Source organism: Lepus europaeus, chromosome 13, assembly GCF_033115175.1.
Source record: "Lepus europaeus isolate LE1 chromosome 13, mLepTim1.pri, whole genome shotgun sequence".
NCBI classification, from domain to species: Eukaryota; Metazoa; Chordata; class Mammalia; order Lagomorpha; family Leporidae; genus Lepus; species Lepus europaeus.
The window spans coordinates 81,758,438-81,774,753 of NC_084839.1; the positions used below are offsets into that span (position 1 = coordinate 81,758,438).

Sequence of the window (16,316 nt, forward strand, 5' to 3'; positions counted from 1 at the left end):
GGCCGTTGAAGCCATTTGGGGAGTGAACCAGCAGATACAAGACTTCTCTCTCTCTCTGGCTCTCTAACTCTGCACCCACGTGGGAGACCTGGAAGAAACTCTTGGCTCCTGGCTTCAGATCAGCGCAGCTCTGGTCATTGCTGCCAATTGGGGAGTGAACCAGTGGATGGAAGACCTCTCTCTGTGCCTCTCCTTTTCTCTCTGTGTAACTTTGACTTTCAAATAAATAAATCTTAAAAGAAAAAAAGAAATTCTATCAGCAGTTGGCAGCTTCCTCTGAGATGTCGCCAGTGCTGTCTTCTTCCAATAGTAGGAAAACCAAGCAGCAGGCTTCCTCCAATACACACTTTGAAGACAGAGGTAAATAAAGGTGACAAAAGCAAATAAGAAGTCACCTTTCTTCCTGGAGTCAAATATTCTTTCCTCTGAATAATGACACATGGTTTGGCCATGGGACAACAGGACTGACTACCCATTTTTCAGGTACAGTACAAAATGAAAATGCATGTCCTATTCAAACAAGCTGGAAAAAAGTACCATTAAAAGCACTAAAATATAAAGCATATTCTCTCTCTCTCTCTCTCTCTCTCTCTCTCTCTCTCTCTCTCTCTCTCCCCCCTTCTCCTCCCTCCCTCCCTCTCAGCAGAGTCACACACACACACATACACACACAGAGTCCCCTCTGCTGGTTCACTTCCCAAATACCTGCAACATCAGAGGCTACACTGGCCCCAAGTAGGGAGCTGGGAACTCAGTCCAGGTCTCCCTTGGGGTGGCAGGAGCCCAGTACGTGGGCCATCAGCACTGCCTCCCAGGATCTGCACTGCAGGAAGCTGAAGTCCGGCGCCAGCGGCAGGATTGACCCCGTCATCTGGGCACCTGGCACCTTGAAAACTGCAGACACGGTGCTGCTGGCTCACTGCAGGCAGTGGGGAAGCAGTGAGGAATTTTAATCAGGTCTGCCCTGTAGGAAACCCGCTCTGCGGAGCCTGTGGCACATAGATCTCTGGCTTTTCTGTTCAGAACAGAAATGTTCCTACAGACTCCATTCATAGTCCCCAACACCTGGAAACAACTCAGATGTCAAGTATGGCACCCTGGGAGGCCCGGGGTCTTAACTGCCAGGCCAGTCCCTGTGGTTTCTCTCGATGCAGCACGGTGGGTTTTCTAAATGGCTGTTTAATGGAGCGCTCCCTTGGGCAGGGAATACTCGCAGAACGAGCGTAAGTTCTCATAGGCACCAGGGCCCCTTCCCTCCAGCCATAGGCCAGTGCATGGCGTGGTGCCAACACACAGCTGACTGTCAGCAGCGGGAAGGGACTGCAACCTCAGTGCCAGAATAAGCTTGTACCCGGATTGAGGGTGAGGGTGGGCCAGAAACCTGCCCCCAGCAAATAGCCCCAAACAGTTGTGGGGCTGCCAGCTCGGGACAGAGGTGGCTACAGCCAGGCCTCATCACGAAGCACCAGGAGTGCATATATCCAACCCAGCCTCCCTGGGCTTGAGCTCGGGTCTCCATAACAGACGGAGGGCCTATGGCAAAGAACACTGGCCTCCCTCTGCCCTGACCATGGACTCAATCCAGTTGCCACCCAGAGTGGAGGAAGGCAGAGGTCACAGTGGGGAGGGCAGACATAGAGAGGGGGAGGCTAGAGAGGGCATCTGGGGGTTGAAAGAAGCTGACATTTGCCAATGGCCGCAAGACTTTACTTGCAAACCACAGATTCAAAGATAAAATTATGAAGAATCTCAAGATGGCCACAGAGTGTGGGATCCTTCTGAACCCATGGGGCTCCATGGGTCTTCAAAAAGTTCACGGAAAATGCATATAATTAAAAAAATTATGGGTGGAACTTCAAGAATTTCTTGCACTTAATGTCTTAACTGCTAGGCCAAATGCCTACCCTTTTATTTATTCTCCTGATATACTCATAAAACAGTTTTATAATAGTTAATCCATATGCTTGTGAAAAATAATTTTATTCATTAGAATACAATATTTGTCTATAGTTCTTTTGCTCAGCTTTACAATACTCAGTCAAAACTTGCTTTCCCAAAGGGATGTGGGTTAACTTCCTCTCTCCCATAACCTCCAGTATTGCCATGTTATTTTTTTTTTAATACAGTTAGGCTGATTTGCTACCATTTGTGTCTGAGTTCTTCTCACACATGGGGCTGATTTTAATTACATATTTATTTTAAACATTGAGATATAATTCACCATAAAACTCACCATGTTAGCATATACAATTCAGTGATTATTAGTATGTTCATGAGATGGTGTAAGCACTTCCACTATCTAATTCTAGAACATTTTCATCACTCCAATTAGAAGCCCCATACCTATCTGCAGCCATTCCCTATCACCCTTTCCCCCAGCCCCTCATACCCACCAGTCTGCTTTCTGTCTTCATGGGTCTGCCTATTCTGACATGCCATACCAACCAAATCGTACCATATCTGCCTTCTTAAGCTTTATTTATTTATTTGAAAGGTATAGTTACAGGGAGAAGGAGAGACACAGAGATATTCCATTGCTGGTCCACTCCCCAGATGGCCACAATGGCCAGGACCAGGCCAGGCAGAAGCCAGAAGCCTGGTACTCCATTTGAGTCTGGAACTGGTGCTCCTGGGATCCTGGTGTCACAGGGACAGCTTAACCTGCTGCACCACAACACCGGCCCCAGAATCTGGCTTTTTGTTGTTGTTGTTATTAAAGATGTATTTATTTATTTGAAGGGCAGAGGCAGAGTTACAGAGAGAGAGAGAGAGAGAAAAGGGAGGGGGGAAGATTGATCTTCTATCCTCTCTTTCACTCCCCAGAATGCTTCATTGGCCGGGGCTGGGCCAGGCAGAAGCCAGAAGCCAGGAGCTTCTTCCCAGTCTCCCAAGCGGGTGGCAGGGGCTTAAGGATTTGGGTCATCTTCTGCTGCTTCCCCAGATGCATCGGCAGGGAACTGAATCGGAAATCAAGTAACTGGGACTGGAACTGGCACCCATATGGGATGCCAGTACTGTGGGAGGTAGCTTAACTCACTATGCCACAATGCTGGCCCCAAGATTGCAAATTTTTGGGTTGTGATAGGAAAATTATAACTTGGTGTCAACCAAAGAGAAATTATTTCTCAGGGAGCCCTCAGAGCCAATGAAGCTGTTGTAATTTTCTAGTTCCCAGTTTGATTCAAACTGGCAAACACTGGTTAATGCTGATTATAAATGTTTAAACCCTTGGTACCCCACTGATTTGAAAAATAAGCCGAGTGCCTGATTTCAAGGAGCTTACAGTCTAGAAATGAACTCCCGAGACAAGGAAAGACGTAAATCCTCAATGACAATCAATCAAAGAGCAGTGGACATTTGCAGAAGGGAAGAATCAGAAAAGGCCTTGCCTAAGAAGTGGGTCTTGATTAAAAGAAAAAAAAGTCCACAATTTTAAAAAAAATTATATATTTACTTCAGGGGCAGAGTGAGAGGTACGGAGAGAGACAGACATAGAGCTCCTATCTACTGGTTCACTCCCCAAATGCCCACAACAGCTATGAGCCAGGCTAATGCCAGAAGCCCAGAACTCCATCCAGGTCTCCCAACTACTCGAGCTAACACCACTGCTTCCCAGGATGTGCATTTTAGCTGGAACCCAGGCACTCTGACTTGGGACGTGGGTGTCCCAAGTAGCCAAACATATGCTCCAGGGTTCAAGTTTGACAAATGGAGATAGTGGGAATAGCCCTTCAGGCAGAGGAAACAGCACAAGCTTGGAGACAGGAAACACAGTGATCCAGTGGTTCACTTCCCAAATGGCTGCAATGGATAGGGCTAAGCCAGGCCAAAGTCAAGAGCCTGGAACTCCATCTGGGTTTCCCACGTGGGTGGCAGGGGCCCGAGTACTGGGGCCATGGTCTACGGCTTTCCCAGGTGCATTAGCAGGGAGCTGGATTGGAAGTGGAACAGCTGGAGCTTGAATCAGTGCTCCCGTAAGGGATGGAGGTGTCACAAGCAGAGGCTTAACCTGCTGCCGCAACGCTGGCCACAATGCCAGCCACCGAAACGTCACTTCAACTGGCATTACGGCAGTAGTTGGAAACAAGCCTGGAAAAACAGCTTGGGGAATACCTCAGAAGGCTGGAGGTCTCTGTACTGAGCTGGAGGGGCACGTGGCTGCCATTGACAGTTTCTGAGCAGAAGCGTCTCTTCCCTTCCCCTTCTTTCCTTCAGCTCCCTCCCTCCCTTCCTCCTTCCCCCCTCCCTTCCCCCTCCCTCCCCCTCCCTCCCTTCCTCCCTCCCCCTCCCTCCCTTCCTCTTTCCTTCCTCCCTCCCCCCTTCCCCCTCCCTCCCTTCCTCCCTCCCCCCTCCCTCCCTTTCCCCCTCTCTCCCTCCCTCCCCCTCCCTCCCCCTCCCTCCCCCTCCCTTCCTTCCTCCCTCCCCCTCCCTTCCTTCCTCCCTCCCTCCTTCCTCCCTTCCCCCTCTTCCTCCCTCCCCCCTCCCTTCCTTCCTCCCTCCCCCCTTGCTTCCTCCCTCCTTCCTCCCTCCCCCTCCCTTCCTTCCTCCCTCCCTTCTCCCCTCTCTCTCTCCCTCCTTCCTCCCTCCCCCCTCCCTTCCTTCCTCCCTCCTTCCTCTCTCCCCCCTTGCTTACTCCCTCCTTCCTCCCTCCCCCTCCCTTCCTTCCTCCCTCCCTTCCTCCCCCCTCCCTTCCTCCCTCCCTCCCTCCCTGTCTCCCTTCCCCCCTCCCTCCCTCTTTCTCCTTCCCTCCCTCCCTCCCTCCTTCCTTCCTCCCTTCCTCCTGGTGGGGCTGCACCTACCTTAGAGCTTTGGCTGGATAACATCACTAACTCCCTTCCCCGGGGTCCCCACTGCACTGAGACTAAAACCCAAACTTTTTATCAGACTCTGCTATCTAACTCATCTCCCCCCCCCCCCCCCCCCACTTTATTCAGTACATTCCACTGCCATCAGCCTCTTCTCATTTCCTCGAAAACAGCCAGGGTCTCTCTCTCCTCTCTTGCCCTTCCTTCCGCCTTGAACACTCTCCCCTGCAGGGTGTGACAGGCAGTTTCTCCTTGCCTCCTGGTATTCACACACTTGTATAGCCACTCCCTCCACTACCCCCCCCCCCCCAGTTGCATTTAATGACTCACTTTAAGTGAATAGAACACAGTAAGGATGAGGGCTACCAAAAGAAAGGGTTCCCGTGTGGGCTCAGTCTCTCCTTACTCTCTTGCAGGCTCGCTCCGAGGGAAGCCAGCTGCTATTTGAGCTCTGCCTTTCGGGGAGGCTTCTGTGGCAAGAAGCTGTTGTCTGTAGCCCACAGTCAGCAAGGACCTGGGGCCGGCCTAGAGCTGAGTGAGTGGGGCCAGAAGCCCATCCTCCTCTGGAACAGCCTGGGGTTGACAACACCCAGCTAACACCTGAGCCAGAGTCACCAGAGCTAAGCCCTGCCTTGATCACTGACCCACAGAAACTGCGAGATAATAAATGTTGTTTTCAACGGGGGCACCGTGGGGTCACTTGACTTCAGCAATAGGCAACTGACTTACACGGCTGCCTCAGTCTCCTCCATGGCTCTGCTCGAGCATCCCGTCCTCAGAGGCCTTTCCTAACCACCCTGGCTAGGGTAACTTTGACCCATCGTGCCTCTTTCCCAAGTCACTTTATATTAGAGTGCCCTGTTTTCTGTCTTTGGTAGAACTTACTACCCTCTTTAATTAAGTCACTTACTGACATCTCACAACTACAGCGTCAACTCCCAAAGGATAGAGCTGTTGCATGATCTGTTTCCTGCTTGCTCTCCAACACCCAGCAGAATTCCTGGTTCAAATACTTGTAGAGTAAATGAATGGCAGTAATGGTTCTGAATTATTTCCAGGTGTTCAGCAGAGCCAGCTCCTGTGCCCTGAGCAAAATCTCTGCTTTGCTAACACCGCTGACGGCCAGCAAGGTCTGGGGCTGCTTTCAGGTTTTAGAACAAGGTCTGCTTTTATTTTATGAGTCAAGAAAAGTCACTTGCCAAAGCCACAAAGCTAATGGCGGAGCTAGGATTCAAACCAAGGTGCATCTGTGTTCAAAGCCCATTCTGTTGCAAAAGATAAAAAGATTTAAAACCAAATAGTATCCAGGAGACAATCGTCAAGGAACTGGGGGGAGGGGGAAGTAGAATACTCTCTCAGAAAATCATGTGCTAGTCCACAGGCAATTGAAGTGGAAGAAACACGAGGCTTTAGGCTGCTTAGAAACCTTCCGTGTATTGAAGGGACCAAACAGGAAGCTGCCCAGTGATGACTGGGGTGCAACATAGCAGAAGCTCCTGTGCTAGCTGGTGCTTGCTACCAACCCCCTCCTCCAGGTGGCTTTGCAGGTGCAAGTGTCTGACCCTCTCTCAGGGGATTTGTGGCCCCTGCAGCAGATTTGTGTGAGCCCTGACAATTCACGATGCAGTGCCTAGCGGGGACTATAAGATGTAGCATGGTTTAAGATGATCAAAGTCACAAGACTGTCCACCCCCTCACTTGTCTCCTCCCACCCCCAGTCTTCCAAACAACAGCACGAGTGAAACCTAATAGGAAGGCCGTGTTCCTGGCCGGGGTCCCACATGGCTTGGTGTTCACAGTCCCATCCTGCCACATTCCACTGCACACAAGTAGTGTGGCCTTGAGTAGGGTCTCTCTTGCACACTGTAAAAGCTCTCAGCCTAACCCTCTTATTTTGGCCTAGCCAATGTAGCCTGGCAGCATCTAAACTACAAGCCCATTGCTTTCGCCCTGGGGCCTTTCTGACATGTTTGCAGGACTTCACTCAGCTCTCAGTCTGGCAGTTAACACACTGCACATCGAACTTGGACCACTGGGGTGGCGACTGGGGGTCACTCATGGATAGAGATGTCTTCTGCCTTACTTGGATGGACAAGTCTCAGGAGACCCCAACTATCTTAGATGCGCCGGGCAACTCCATAACACCCTGTTGTGTTGGTTATCTTTCCTTCCCTCTGTCCCTCATTCGTGGCCTCTGTGATCATTCTCCCCCATCACACTGTGCACCCGGAAGCCTCTGTCTTGAGCTCCGCTCTCCAGGAAGTGGAGATGATTGACTTGTCTCGTAGGGTTTATTTGCATCTAACTCAAAGGGTCGGTGTGAGTGTCAGATAATCCACAGAAATCTTGGGGCACAGCAAGTTCCCTTTCTCCAACTTTCAGCTGGGCGTGTACATGTTTTCGATCATTCGACTGAAAGCAAATAAAAGAAGGACCTAGAGGTGCTCCACATAGATAATTGTCACTGATGAAGCCAATGACAAAAATGTTGGAGACATCCCCCCCCCCAATTCAATAACCTGGGAATCCCTGATGTCAAACAGAATTTATTTAAAGATTGCATATGTATGCTACTCTGAGAGGTATTCTGGGGTGGGGTGGGGTGGGGGTTCTCAAATAGAGAATTGGTATGACTGGTATTTGGAATTATTTTAAGGAACAGGTTTGTTTACCAGCCCTTTCTGAATTGAATGTGTCTCTTTTATACTGTACCTGGTTTTAAAAAAAAAGATTTATTCACTTATATATTTGAAGGGCAGTGTCAGAGAAAGAGAGAGACAATTGCTGGAGAAAGAGAGAGATCGTCTATCCTCTGGTTCACTTTCCAAATGGCAGCAACAGCTAGGTCTGGGCCAAGCTGAAGGCAGGAACCAGGACATCACCTGGGTCTCCCATATGGGTGGCAGAGGCCCAAACACTTGGGCTTTTCCCACTGCCTTCCCAAGAGCATTAGCAGGAAGCTGGATCCAAAGTGGAATAGCCAGGGCTTGAACTGGCACTCTGATATGGAAAGCTGGTGTTGCAAGCAGCGGCTTAACCCGCTGGGCCACAAGGCTAGCTCCCTATGCCAGCTTTGTACTTAGCTGTCACAGGTGGTCCATGGTGTCACAAACTGGACATCATGGAGAGCTACCCATATGGAATGCCCCATATTGTGGACAAAATCCTGAATACCAGAATCATTGCTGTCTTTTCAGTCTCTTCCATAAACCACATCAAAAGCAACATTCAGTTCCTCAGAGCCTTCTCTAGAAATGTCTCTGTTTCCATTCACCTTTTGTTTTGCCACAGCTTAGCTGCTCTGCAGACTCTTTCCTTAGAGATGACGTCCTTTCCTCTGCTCTCCCTTTGTTCAGTTTAGAACCATTCCTAAACTTTCAGCTCTTTTTCCTTTCTCCTTCTGCTCTTCCCGAAGCCATCCCAGATACCCGTCTTGCTGCTTCTCCTCTTGCCGCTGGCATCTCAGCGAACAGTATCACCCAAAAGGAGAGACCCTCTTCTGAAGTTGTTCCCGGGGCCTGGAATATGCTCCTCATCGACTACCGAGACCCACTAGGCCCGAGTTGAGGTCACAAGCAGCTGCCTCAGTGCAGGATGACAGCCCCCTTCTGTAAACGTCATCCTACCTAAGGGTACACTCGGAGCCCCCTACATGCACCCTTAAGCAGCTAGTTAAACAATTATACGTGTATAAGTTGTTCCTTGGACTTGGCTTGTCCCAACTTATGGCATGCAGAGAGTTTGAGAGTCATGACACAGGGAAGGGGAGCCCAGGCAGGGGTCAGCCGTCTCCCTGCATCGAGGAGAGGAAGCTCAGAGCATGCGAAGACCAAGGGGGCTGTCATGAGCAGGACAGAGTATCAGAGCAGAGGGTTTCAGAGAGACTACTCCAGACTTTCAGGGGGTTCTCCTTGAGCAGTCAGCTGAGTACTGATCACCACGTGTGTGAGGGAACATAAAGCCAGGTAAAGAACCATTCAAAAGCTTAGAGGCAATAGTGCCTGGCATTCATACAAGGCCTGGGAGTACCACCTCTTCCCACCAGCCAGACTGGGAAAGTTTATGATTAACAGGGCATGGACCAGTGCACAAAGATGGGTGTTGTTTCACTAGGAGAATAATTAGCTTTGAACTGAGTCAATTCACTGGTCTGGTCTCACATATCAAATTATGAAAGCAAAGTTCAAAATATTAAACCATTTGCAAGGGAATTAACTGCATGCCCAAGCAAAACTCAAGAATATCTAAAGAATCAAAAATATCTACCACTCAACAAGGCAACATGTATAACGTCTGGCATTCAATCAATGATATATAATCCTGCGAAAAAGCAGGAGAATATGTCCCATCATGGACAGGAAAAAAATCAGTTAAATGAACCAGAATTTATATAAATGTTAGAATCAGGGATCAATTACATTATAACAGTCATTGTAACGGTATTTCTTATGTTGAAAGTTAAGTAGAGACATGAAAATATGAAACCACTCAAATCGAAACCTTCCTTGTCTGAGATTAAAAATACAATGGATGTGACTAAGGGCAGATTAGACATTGCTTTAAAAAAACCAGATTAGTGAACTGAAAACCTAGCGCTAAAAACTACCCACGTGAAACACAGAGAACCGTGAACTTAAAAAAAAAAAAAAAGAGGGGCAGGTGTGTGGCGCAGCTGGTTAAACTGCTTTGTGGGACACCCACACTCCGTATCAGAGCGCTGATTCAACTCCCAACTACTCTGCTTCCAATCCAGCTTCCTGCTAATGCACTCCCTGGGAGGCAGCAGGTGATGGCTCAAGTACTTGGGTCTGTGCCAACCACATGGGAGACCCGGGTTGAACTCTGGGCTCCTAACTTTGGCCTAACCGAGCCCTAGCTCTTGTGGGCATTTGGTTAGTGAACCAGCAGATGGAAGATATTTCTCTCTCTGCATTTCAAGTAAATAAGATTTTTTTTTTTAAAAAGGCAATCATAAGACAGGAGGGGAATTGGAAGAGCCAAAATACTTGAAGAAAAAGTGGCCAAATTTTTCTTTCATTAAGTAAAAACTATTATCCCACAGATCCAAGTTGCTTAATGAACCCCAAAAACAAGAAGTGTGAAGAAACCTAAATCGAGAAAATTGTAATCAGATTGCTGTAACACAGTGATAAAGAGAAAAATCTTTGAAAAGACAAACAGAAGGACAGGGACATTTATAACGATAACGGCAGATTTCTTATCAAAAATAGTAAGAGATGGTAATGGAAGAATGTCTTTTAAGATGTGTAAGGGAGAGCCCGTGGAGCCGCAGCCACGACTGAAGTGGATGTGAATCCAAAAGCCTACCCCCTTGCAGATGCCCACCTCACCAAGAAGTCCTGGGCCTGGTTCAGCAGTCACGTAACTACAAGCAGCTTCAGAAAGGGGCCCGCGAGGCCACCAAGACCCTCAACAGGGGCATCTCGGAGTTCATTGTGATGGCCGCAGACGCCGAGCCCCTGGAGATCATCTTGCATCTCCTGCTGCTGTGTGAGGACAAGAACGTGCCCTACGTGTTTGTGTGCTCCAAGCAGGCCCTGCGCCGGGCCTGTGGGGTCTCCAGGCCTGTCATCGCCTGTTCTGTCACCATCAAAGAAGGGTCACAACCGAAGCAGCAGATCCAGTCCATTCAGCAGTCCCTCAAAAGGTTCTTAGTGTTACCCGTGACCTCCGCCCACCCTCAGGCTGACTCCTCATCATAGTGCCTGTGTTCCTATTAGGAAATATTGTAGTATGAAACCTGCTCTCTGCACTTTTGTATTTTGTTAGTTTACAGGGTTGTTTCTCCCCTTCTCCCTGCCATCCTGTTACCTTCCCTCGTGAATAGTGCTGTAATGCCCCAGACAGATGGAGGCAGCCTTCAGAGGCAGGAGGGGCAGGAGAACTGTGGCTGAGCTGAGAGGCAGATCTGGTTGCTTTCGGGCTTTGACCTCCTGCTGTGTGCAGGGGATCCTGGGAGTGAATGCTGGCCACTTTGTGTCCCTTGTGCCTGGCATACGGAATCATTCTGTACCTGTTACAATGAGTGAGAAGCCTCCTGTGCTCTCTAGGGGGTCGTATACTGACTGGGGATGAAGCATGCATTCTCTGAGGTTGTTAGGCTCACGTCCGAGCACTGTATACTCATATACCCCTGGTGTTTGCTTTTGGTGTGACATTGTGTCCTCAACCCTGAGGGCAGCATGGGCCTCCACTTGTGACTGGGTGAATGAGGTAAGGCCTTTGACCTAGGACTTGAAGGACTCAGGAGTGGCAGAGGGTCAGCTAGTGCTGGAATGAAGGATTCTGGGAAAATCATGGAGGCCTGGCTGGAAGCTGCAGTGCAGCTGGTGGAATCCAAGGAAACATGCTCTCTGAATGGGGCCGTCTTCAGTGGACACCTGGCACTGGCTCTGAGAGCTCTTAGCCCTGTCTCCTGCCACAGTGGGTCATGGATTCTTTATCATGACAGTGCTAACGTGTCATTCATTGTGAGCATCCTAATAAAAATATATTCATATTTCCAATTTTAAAAAAAAAGATGTGTAAGGGAAAAAAATCTGTCAACCTAAAACTCTTTACCTTTCAAAATGAAGGAATTAAAGACAGAAAATACATCAGCGGTTGCTAGTGTCTGAGAGGAAGGAGTGAACGAGCAGAGCCCAATAATGAGTACAGGTTTTTTGGGGAGAGAGGGCGATTAAATGTTCTGGAATAAGATAGTGATGATAGCTGTGCAAATCTGAGAATATAAAAAAACCACACTGAATTGTATACCTTAAAAAGATTAATTTTATGGTATGTGAATTATATCCCAATATTTTTTTTTAGAATGGTACAATTTTTTAAAAAAGATTTATTTATTTATTTATTTATTTATTTATTTGAACATCAGAGTTACACAGAGAGAGGGAGGCAGAGAGAGAGAGAGAGAGATCTTCCATCTGCTGGTTCACTCCCCAGTTGACCGCAACAGCCAGAGCTGCGCCGATCCGAAGCCAGGAGCCTGGAACTTCTTCTGGATCTCCTATGCGGGTACAGGGGCACAGGGCCTTGGGCCATCTTCTGTTTTCCCAGGCCACAGCAGAGAGCTGGATGGGAAGTGGAGCAGCCAGGTCTCAAATTGGTGCCCATATGGGATTCTGGTGCTTCAGGCCAGGGTGTTAACCCGCTGCACCACAGCGCCAGCCCCTATATTCCAATTCTTAAAAACTAAAACAAAACGGCTGGTGCCGCAGCTCAATAGGCTAATCCTCCCCTGCGGCGCCAGCATGCCGGGTTCAAGTCCCGGTCGGGGAGCTGGATTCTGTCCCGGTTGCCCCTCTTCCAGGCCAGCTCTCTGCTGTGGCCAGGGAGGGCAGTGGAGGATGGCCCAAGTCCTTGGGCCCTGCACCCACATGGGAGACCAGGAGAAGCACCTGGTTCCTGGCTTCGGATCAGAGCAATGTGCTGGCCGCAGCGCGCTGGCCGCGCTGGCCACTGGAGGGTGAACCAACGGACAAGGAAGACCTTTCTCTCTGTCTCTCTCTCACTGTCCACTCTGCCTGTCAAAAAAAAAAAAAAAAAAAAAAAGAAAAAGAAAAAAGAAAACAAACAAAAACAAACAAACAAAAAACCTGCAAAATCCATGAAGACTTTTTCAGACATAGAAAGAATTTATCACAAGCTAACCTGACCGACATTACAAAAGAGACTTAAAGGTGTTACATACAGAAGCAATGAGACATTTACTCTTATGAAATAAATTGAACAGGACACCAAAAAAACGAAAGTCCTCCCATGCTCATGGATTAGAAAAATTATTAAAATGTCCATATTGAGGCTGGTGCTGTGGTGCTGTGGGTTAAGCCGCTGCCTGCCGTAAATACGTGCCAGAGCTGTGGCACAGAAGTTAGGTCTTCACCTACAGTACCAGCATCCCATATGGGCACTGATTCTAGTCCCAGCTGCTCTACTTCTGATTCAGCTCCCTGCTGATGGCCTAGGAAATCAGTAAGAACAGCCCAAGTCCTTGGTCCCCTGTACCCACGTGAGAGACCCGGAAGAAGCTCCTGGCTCCTGGTTTCAGACAGGTCCAGCCCTGGCTGTTGAGGCCATTTGGGGAGTGAGCCAGAGACAGAAGATCTCTCTCTCTCTATCTCTCTCTCTGCCTCTCCCTCTTTCTCTATAACTCTGCCTTTCAAATAAGTAAATCTTACAAAAAAACAACAACAAAAAAACAAGCTCATATTACCCAAAGTGATTTGCAGGTTTAGTGAAATCCCCATTAAAATATCAATGACATTATTCACAAAACTGGAAAAAATATCCTAAAATTCATATGGAAACACAAAATAATCTGAATAGCTAAGGTGAACTTTATCAATAAGAACAAAGCTGGAAGCATCACAATACCAGATTTTAAGGCACACTATAGAGCTATTGTAACCAGAATAGCAAGGTGCTGGCATGTAAGTAGATACAGACCAATGAAGAGAACAGAAGCCCCAGAAATAAACCCATACAGCTACAGTCAACTTATCTGATGTAGGAGCCAGCAACGTGCACTGGATTAGAGACCATCTCTTCAATAAATCGTGCTGGGAAACTAGATGATATTGAAACAAGATTCCTAACTTGGGGTCAGGGCTATGGCTTAGCAGGTAAAGCCGCTGCCTGCAGTGCCAGCATCCCATATGGGCGCTGGTTTGAGTCCCGTCTGCTCCACTTTTGATCCAGTTCTCTACTATGGCCTGGGAAAGCAGCAGAAGATGGCCCAAACCCTTGGGCCCCTGTATCTACATGGTAGACCTGAAGAAACTCCTGGCTCCTGGCTTCAGATCAGCACAGTTCTGGCTGTTGCAGCCAGTTGTGGAATGAACCAGTGGATGGAAGACCTCTCTCTTTTTCTGCCTTTCCTTCTCTCTTTGTGTAACTCTGACTTTCAAGTAAGTAAATAAATCTTCAAAAAAAAAAAAAGATTTCTAACTTTACTCATCCTAAACAAAAATAAACTCAAACTGGATCAAAGATCTAAATTTAAAACCAAAATCTATGAAACTGTTAGAAGAAAACATTTTAAGACATTGGCACAGGCAACAAAAGAAAAAACAAACAGGATTAATATCAAGCTAAGAAGCTTCTGCACAGCAAAGACAACAAAGAAGAAGACAGCCAACATAATGCGAAAAAATATTTGCAAACTATTCATGTGACAATTTTAAGGAACTCAGAAAACTCCACAACAAAATAACTACCAATTCAGTTAAGAAATGGAAAAAGGATCTGAATAGATATTCCTTAAAAGAAGAAATACAGCGGGCGCTATGGCTCAACAGGCTAATCCTCCACCTTGCGGCACCAGCACACCGGGTTCTAGCCCCGATTGGGGCACCAGATTCTGTCCCGGTTGCCCCTCTTCCAGGCCAGCTCTCTGCTGTGGCCAGGGAGTGCAGTGGAGGATGGCCCAAGTGCTTGGGCCCTGCACCCGCATGGGAAACCAGGAGAAGCACCTGGCTCCTGCCTTGGGATCAGCGCAGTGCGCTGGCTGCAGCAGCCATTGGAGGGTGAACCAACGGCAAAGGAAGACCTTTCTCTCTGCCTCTCTCTCTCTCACTGTCCACTCTGCCTGTCAAAAAAATTAAAAATAAATAAATAAATAAAAATAAAACATGAAAAAAAAAGAAGAATAAATACAAATGTCTAACAAATACATGAAAAATGCTCACTAGCCATCAGGGAAATGCAAATCAAAACCACAATGAGGCATCATCTCATGCCAGTTAGAATGGGAATTGTCAAAAAAAACACAAAAAGTAACAAATCCTGGAGAAGACATGGAGAAAAGGGAACCCTTATACCCTGTTGATGGAATGTAAGTTAGTATAGCCATTATGGAGAACAGTATAAAGTTTCCCCCCTTCATTTCTAAAGGAAATGAAGCTGACATATGAAAGATAAACTTGCACTTCCATGTTCATTGCTGCTCTATTCATAGTAGCCAAGATACAGACTCTACCTGGGTGGCCATCAGTGGATGAACGGATAAAGAAAATGTGGTAGCTATACACAGTGGATTATTATTCTTCTATCAAAAGAATATTTGCAGCAAAATGAATGGTACCGGGGATAATCATGCTAAGTAAAAATAAGCCAGATACAGAAAGACAACTATTGCATATTCTCTGTCATATGTGGAAATAAAAATAATGGTAACATATATATATTCAGTCTGAACTTAAGAGCATGATTACTACAACTGGGAAAGGTGTGTGGGGAAGGTTGAATAAGGGGTGAAGGTAACAGGTTCTGGTGCTTTGCAGCCAAGTGGGTGACTTTCGCTCATGGTGATGCATAACCTGTATGAAAGAGTAGCTGATAGGTTCCAAACACAAAGAAAAAGTAAGGAAACGGAAAGGTTGCTTGGCTGTCACGGTCCGTTTAAGTTATGTACATGGTCTCATTGTACCCCTTGAAATATGCACATACCCAATGTTAATATAAAATTCAAAAATACATTTTTAAAAAGGCTGGCAACAATGCAAGTATCCATTTATAAGGGATTGGTTAAGTGAACCTTGGCATAACCACTCCAAGGCAGCTCTAAAAGGAGAGATCAACAAATTACAATGTTAAATGAAAAAAAGCAGGAAAATAAGAATAAGCATTTTTAAAAACTTATTTACATTTCCATAATGGATGCATATGCTCCCGCCTCCTTCCCTGAAAAATGAATCAAAGTACTTATACTGGGTGATGTGGTGAGATTTGGATCTGTATGGGTGTAAGACTTTTTAATGTCTACCTTTTAATGTTAAGGGTTAAAGCACTGCTGGTATCCCATCTGGGCTTCGGTTCGAGTCCCAGCTGCAATACTTCTGATTCAACTCTCTGCTAATGCACCTGGGAAAGCAGAGGAAGTTGGCCCAAGTCCTTGGGCCCCTACCACCCATGTGGAAGACTTGTATGGGGTTCTAAGCTCCTGGTTTCAGCCTGGCTTAGTACTGGCAGTTGCAGCGATTTGGGGAGTGAACCAGTTCATGGATGATCTTTTTCTCTCTCTCTGGCTTTCCCTCTCTCTCTGTAATTCTGCCTTTCAAATAAATAATGAGTAATCTTATAAAATAAATCATGTTCACTTATTTCCTATACAAACTAAAATTTAATTTAATAAAGAAATATAGAACTACACAAAGGATTGAAAAGCATTGGAAACTATATGATAACCATGTAACTTTTTTTGACTTTTTAAAGATCTATTTATTTATTTGAAAGTCACAGTTATAGAGAAGGAGAGGCGGGGGCGGGGGGAGGAGTAGAGGGAGAAGGAGAAAGAGAGGGATCTTTCATCTACTGATTCACTACCCAAATGGCCATAGCAGTCAGAACAGTCAGGGCTGGGACTGACCAAAGCCAGGAACCAAGAGCTTCATCCAAGTCTCCCATGTGGGTTTAGGGACCCAAGCACTTGGATCATTTTCAGCAGCTTTCCCAGGCGTATTAGTACAGAGCTGGATCAGAAGTGGAGCAGAT

General features: G+C 47.1%; 1 pseudogene; it reads left to right on the top strand.

Moving 5' to 3' along the window:
- The first annotated feature begins 281 nt into the window (after positions 1 to 281).
- Positions 282 to 10,528, top strand: LOC133772383 (NHP2-like protein 1; annotated as a pseudogene).
- Positions 10,529 to 16,316: the final 5,788 nt, after the last annotated feature.